Genomic DNA, 6,000 nt, shown 5'->3' on the forward strand with positions numbered 1-6,000 from the left:
TGTATTATATACTATAAATATATACCTGTATATATCATTTTTATTACATGCTACTGTTTATATATTCTGTCTGTCTGCCCAGCACTGCGGCTACATTTTCAAGGCATGAATGTGGTTGGTGCCAAAGGCTGGGGATAAGCAAAAATGCTGAAATTCCTGGAAGGATTCTGGGATATGTAGTCCACCAATGACAATGGAAGCTGGGGGGGACACGGTGTGGGGATCACACTGAGAGAATAGGGGCTTTATTTGGCTAATAAGAGAGATACATTCCCTGCAAGATTAGCGACTAATCCTTTTATTTGAATCAATTAAATGAAATCATTTCTTTCTTTATGAGCTGGAAAATCCCCGCTGAGCCCAGACCTTGTGTCCCGGCTCAGGCGAGCGTACAGCCGCCCATGTACACCAGCGAGTACGAGCATCTGTGCGACTGCAGCCGTCACGGAGAGAGAAAGCGCTTAGTGAGCAAAGCTGCAACCTTCAGCCCAGCCGCCCAATGTTACAGGATTCGCTGAGCCCTCGGTTGTTTCACGCTGGCACCCATGGGAGCTGGCAGCAAGCTTCTTACCTTTAGTATGATGTAGAGAGTAATATTCTGAGACAGTTTGCAATTGGTCTTCGTTTTGTATTATTTGTAGTTTTTTTTTTAATTGCAATTTTTGTTTAGCAGCTCTCCAGTTTAAAATTTCAGCAGCTATGAGGTTGCTAGGATTGCAGTTACCTTAGCAACCATGGAGTGGTTCGAACGAGAGACTGGTATATGAATAGGGGAGGGGCTGAATAGTAAGACAAGTAATAAAAAGTAACAACAACAATAGAACTGGAGCCTCACAGAGCAATAGGCTTTGGCTGCCGGGGTCAGTTATGCTGTTGCTAGGGCTCAAATTACCTTAGCAACCAGGGAGTGGTTTGAACGAGAGACTGGTATATGAATAGGGGAGGGGCTGAATAGTAAGATAATGAATAAAAACTAACAATAACAATAAAACTGGAGCCTCACAGAGCAGTAGGTTTTGGCTGCCGGGGTCAGTTATCCTGTTGCTAGGGCTCAAATTACCTTAGCAATCAGGGAGTGGTTTGAACGAGAGACTGGTATATGAATAGGGGAGGGGCTGAATAGTAAGACAAGTAATAAAAAGTAACAACAACAATAGAACTGGAGCCTCACAGAGCAATAGGTTTTGGCTGCCGGGGTCAGTTATGCTGTTGCTAGGGCTCAAATTACCTTAGCAACCAGGGAGTGGTTTGGATGAGAGACTGGTATATGAATAGGAGAGGGACTGAATAAGATAATGAATAAAAACTAACAATAACAATAAAACTGGAGCCTCACAGAGCAATAGGGTTTGGCTGCCGGGGTCAGTTATCCTGTTGCTAGGGCTCAAATTACCTTAGCAATCAGGGAGTGGTTTGAACGAGAGACTGGTATATGAATAGGGGAGGGGCTGAATAGTAAGACAAGTAATAAAAAGTAACAACAACAATAGAACTGGAGCCTCACAGAGCAATAGGTTTTGGCTGCCGGGGTCAGTTATGCTGTTGCTAGGGCTCAAATTACCTTAGCAACCAGGGAGTGGTTTGGATGAGAGACTGGTATATGAATAGGAGAGGGACTGAATAAGATAATGAATAAAAACTAACAATAACAATAAAACTGGAGCCTCACAGAGCAGTAGGTTTTGGTGCCGGGGTCAGTTATCCTGTTGCTAGGGCTCAAATTACCTTAGCAACCAGGGAGTGGTTTGGATGAGAGACTGGTATATGAATAGGAGAGGGACTGAATAGTAAGATAATGAATAAAAACTAACAATAACAATAAAACTGGAGCCTCACAGAGCAATAGGGTTTGGCTGCCGGGGTCAGTGACCCCCATTTGAAAGCTGCAAAGAGTCAGAAGAAGAAGGGAAATAATTTATAAACTATAAAAAATAAATAATGATGACCAATTGAAAAGTTGTTTAGAACTGACCATTGTATAACATATTAAAAGTTAATCTAAAGATGAACCCCCCTCCCCCTTTAAAGAGGATTGCATTGTTTTTACATAGGGGTGTGGCCATGACATCTGGGGGCACCTTAGCGGGCCGTATATGGGTCCGCTGTCACTCATAGCCACCTGATTTCTGTAGAAAGAATCTTCTGATTTCAGCCACTGGGGAGTTAGAGATGGGAGTGTCAAGCACAGCAGGCCACACCCCTTTTTCCTATTGAAATAAATGGTGTGCCAGATGCGTCAATAAAGTCTCCAATGTCTATGTATATATAGAATAAGAAGGAGGAGTCTGTAGTTCAAAAAATATTTCTGGGGTGGTCCACCTTCCGGTTAACATTTAATATGTATATTCTTAGCAAGTTTTCAATTGGTCTTCATTTTTTTATACTTTTTGAATTATTTGCCTTCTTCTTTTCAGCTTTCAAATGGGGGTCACAGACCCCGGTAGTTCATAAGGTATTGCTCTGTGTGTGGCTAAAGATTTAATGTTATTGTAATTTAATATTACTTATCTTTCTATTCATATTCCAGTACCTCAATCAAATCGGTGCCTGGTTACTAAGTTAATTGGGACCATAGCAACAAGATACCTGCTAAATCATTCAAAAACCATAAAAAATGAAGACCAATTGCAAAAGCTGTAAGGTGAGCAGCTTTGAATTAACCTTTAGTATGTTTTAGAATGGCTAATTCTAAGCAACTTTTCAATTGGTCTTTATTATTTATGTTTTTTTTTATTATTCCCCTTTGCTATGTCCTATTGCTAACAACTTTGCAACTGGTCCTTATTATCTATTTGTTATGGTTGCTGCATTATTTTGCATTACTTTTTATTACTTATCTTATCTCTCCTATTTATATTCCAGTCCCTCACTCAAACAACATCCTGGTTGCTAAAGTAATTTAGACCCTAGCAACCGGATATTGATATTCTGAGACAATTAGCATTTGTTCTTCACTTTTTAATTGTTCTGTTTATTTTCAGCTTTGATTTAGCTTTTTGTTCAGCAGTTCTTCATTTGGTATTTTAGCAGCGATCTGGTTGCTAGGGTCTTTCTTTTACCCTAGTAACCAGGCAGTGGTTTAAATGAGAGATAGGAATATGAATAGAAGAGGGCATACACAGCAAGATAAGTAATAAAAGTAAATAAAAAAAGTAATAGTAATAGAAATGTAGCCTCACAGAGCAGTCGGTTTTGGCTGCCGGGGTCAGTGACCCCCATTTGAAAGCCAGAAAGTAGTAGAAAAGGAAGGAAAAAGTATATAAAAAAAAAACCAATTGCATAGTTGCTAGGAATAGGCCTGGCCGTTTGTTGTCAAACACAGGGGTGTGATTGAGCGCATCTCCCATGATCCCTTGCAGCCTTGTGCCCAGCATTGCCTTTCCCTGACAGCATTTAACCCCGGCGCTGCCGGCGCGGGACACACAAAGAGCGGAGTTTGTCTCATTTCTGCTGACGAGATGTTCCGGGCACAAGAAAAGGTTGTGAGAGAGATTGGGACTTGGCTCGGGGCCTAGATTGACCCTATCGGAGCGGAGCGGGGTCACAGACAAAGGCCACTTTATGTGCCCAAAGAATTACACAGGGGAGGGAAGAAAGAGCTCTTTCTGTGACATACATATTAACCCTTTCTGTGCTGCTGCACATGAATTCCTGTGTATTCGCATGGTCCATCAGGTATATGGCAGCTCCATGCAGGCCACTTTGGGGATTAAGCAATAGATAGGGAGCTGGATGGCTGGATATTGTACAATCTGTCCATAAATGGGGGCAACCCAATTGCACTGATTTACTTGGCCAAAAAGCAAATCTCATTGGCCAAAAAGCAGATCAAGGGTGTAAGGAATGTAGGAGGAGGGGGCTCTTTATTTTCTCTTCCTTCACTTACACAGATGGAGCCCTGACTATTCCCTCTCTTACACAGATGGAGCCCTGACTATTCCTTCTCTTACACAGATGGGGCCCTGACTATTCCTTCTCTTACACAGATGGAGCCCTGACTATTCCCTCTCTTACACAGATGGAGCCCTGACTATTCCTTCTCTTACACAGATGGAGCCCTGACTATTCCCTCTCTTACACAGATGGAGCCCTGACTATTCCCTCTCTTACACAGATGGAGCCCTGACTATTCCTTCTCTTACACAGATGGGGCCCTGGCTATTCCTTCTCTTACACAGATGGAGCCCTGACTATTCCTTCTCTTACACAGATGGAGCCCTGACTATTCCCTCTCTTACACAGATGGAGCCCTGACTATTCCTTCTCTTACACAGATGGAGCCCTGACTATTCCCTCTCTTACACAGATGGAGGCCAGGCTATTCCTTCTCTTACACAGATGGAGCCCTGACTATTCCTTCTCTTACACAGATGGAGCCCTGACTATTCCCTCTCTTACACAGATGGAGGCCAGGCTATTCCTTCTCTTACACAGATGGAGCCCTGACTATTCCTTCTCTTACACAGATGGAGCCCTGGCTATTCCTTCTCTTACACAGATGGGGCCCTGACTATTCCTTCTCTTACACAGATGGAGCCCTGGCTATTCCTTCTCTTACACAGATGGAGCCCTGGCTATTCCTTCTCTTACACAGATGGAGCCCTGGCTATTCCTTCTCTTACACAGATGGAGCCCTGGCTATTCCTTCTCTTACACAGATGGAGCCCTGGCTATTCCTTCTCTTACACAGATGGAGCCCTGGCTTTTCCTTCTCTTACACAGATGGAGCCCTGACTATTCCTTCTCTTACACAGATGGAGCCCTGGCTATTCCTTCTCTTACACAGATGGAGCCCTGACTATTCCTTCTCTTACACAGATGGAGCCCTGACTATTCCTTCTCTTACACAGATGGAGCCCTGACTATTCCTTCTCTTACACAGATGGAGCCCTGGCTATTCCTTCTCTTACACAGATGGGGCCCTGGCTATTCCTTCTCTTACACAGATGGGGCCCTGGCTATTCCTTCTCTTACACAGATGGAGCCCTGACTATTCCTTCTCTTACACAGATGGAGCCCTGACTATTCCCTCTCTTACACAGATGGAGCCCTGACTATTCCTTCTCTTACACAGATGGGGCCCTGGCTATTCCTTCTCTTACACAGATGGGGCCCTGGCTATTCCTTCTCTTACACAGATGGGGCCCTGGCTATTCCTTCTCTTACACAGATGGGGCCCTGGCTATTCCTTCTTTTACACAGATGGAGCCCTGGCTATTCCCTCTCTTACACAGATGGAGCCCTGACTATTCCTTCTCTTACACAGATGGGGCCCTGGCTATTCCTTCTCTTACACAGATGGGGCCCTGGCTATTCCTTCTCTTACACAGATGGAGCCCTGGCTATTCCTTCTCTTACACAGATGGAGCCCTGACTATTCCTTCTCTTACACAGATGGGGCCCTGGCTATTCCTTCTCTTACACAGATGGAGCCCTGACTATTCCTTCTCTTACACAGATGGAGACCTGGCTATTCCTTCTCTTACACAGATGGAGCCCTGACTATTCCCTCTCTTACACAGATGGAGCCCTGGCTATTCCTTCTCTTACACAGATGGAGCCCTGACTATTCCCTCTCTTACACAGATGGAGCCCTGGCTATTCCTTCTCTTACACAGATGGAGCCCTGACTATTCCTTCTCTTACACAGATGGGGCCCTGGCTATTCCTTCTCTTACACAGATGGGGCCCTGGCTATTCCTTCTCTTACACAGATGGAGCCCTGGCTATTCCTTCTCTTACACAGATGGGGCCCTGGCTATTCCTTCTCTTACACAGATGGAGCCCTGGCTATTCCTTCTCTTACACAGATGGAGCCCTGACTATTCCTTCTCTTACACAGATGGAGACCTGGCTATTCCTTCTCTTACACAGATGGAGCCCTGACTATTCCCTCTCTTACACAGATGGAGCCCTGACTATTCCTTCTCTTACACAGATGGAGCCCTGACTATTCCCTCTCTTACACAGATGGAGCCCTGGCTATTCCTTCTCTTACAC

Source organism: Xenopus tropicalis, chromosome 7 (assembly GCF_000004195.4).
Source record: "Xenopus tropicalis strain Nigerian chromosome 7, UCB_Xtro_10.0, whole genome shotgun sequence".
Classification (NCBI taxonomy): Eukaryota; Metazoa; Chordata; class Amphibia; order Anura; family Pipidae; genus Xenopus; species Xenopus tropicalis.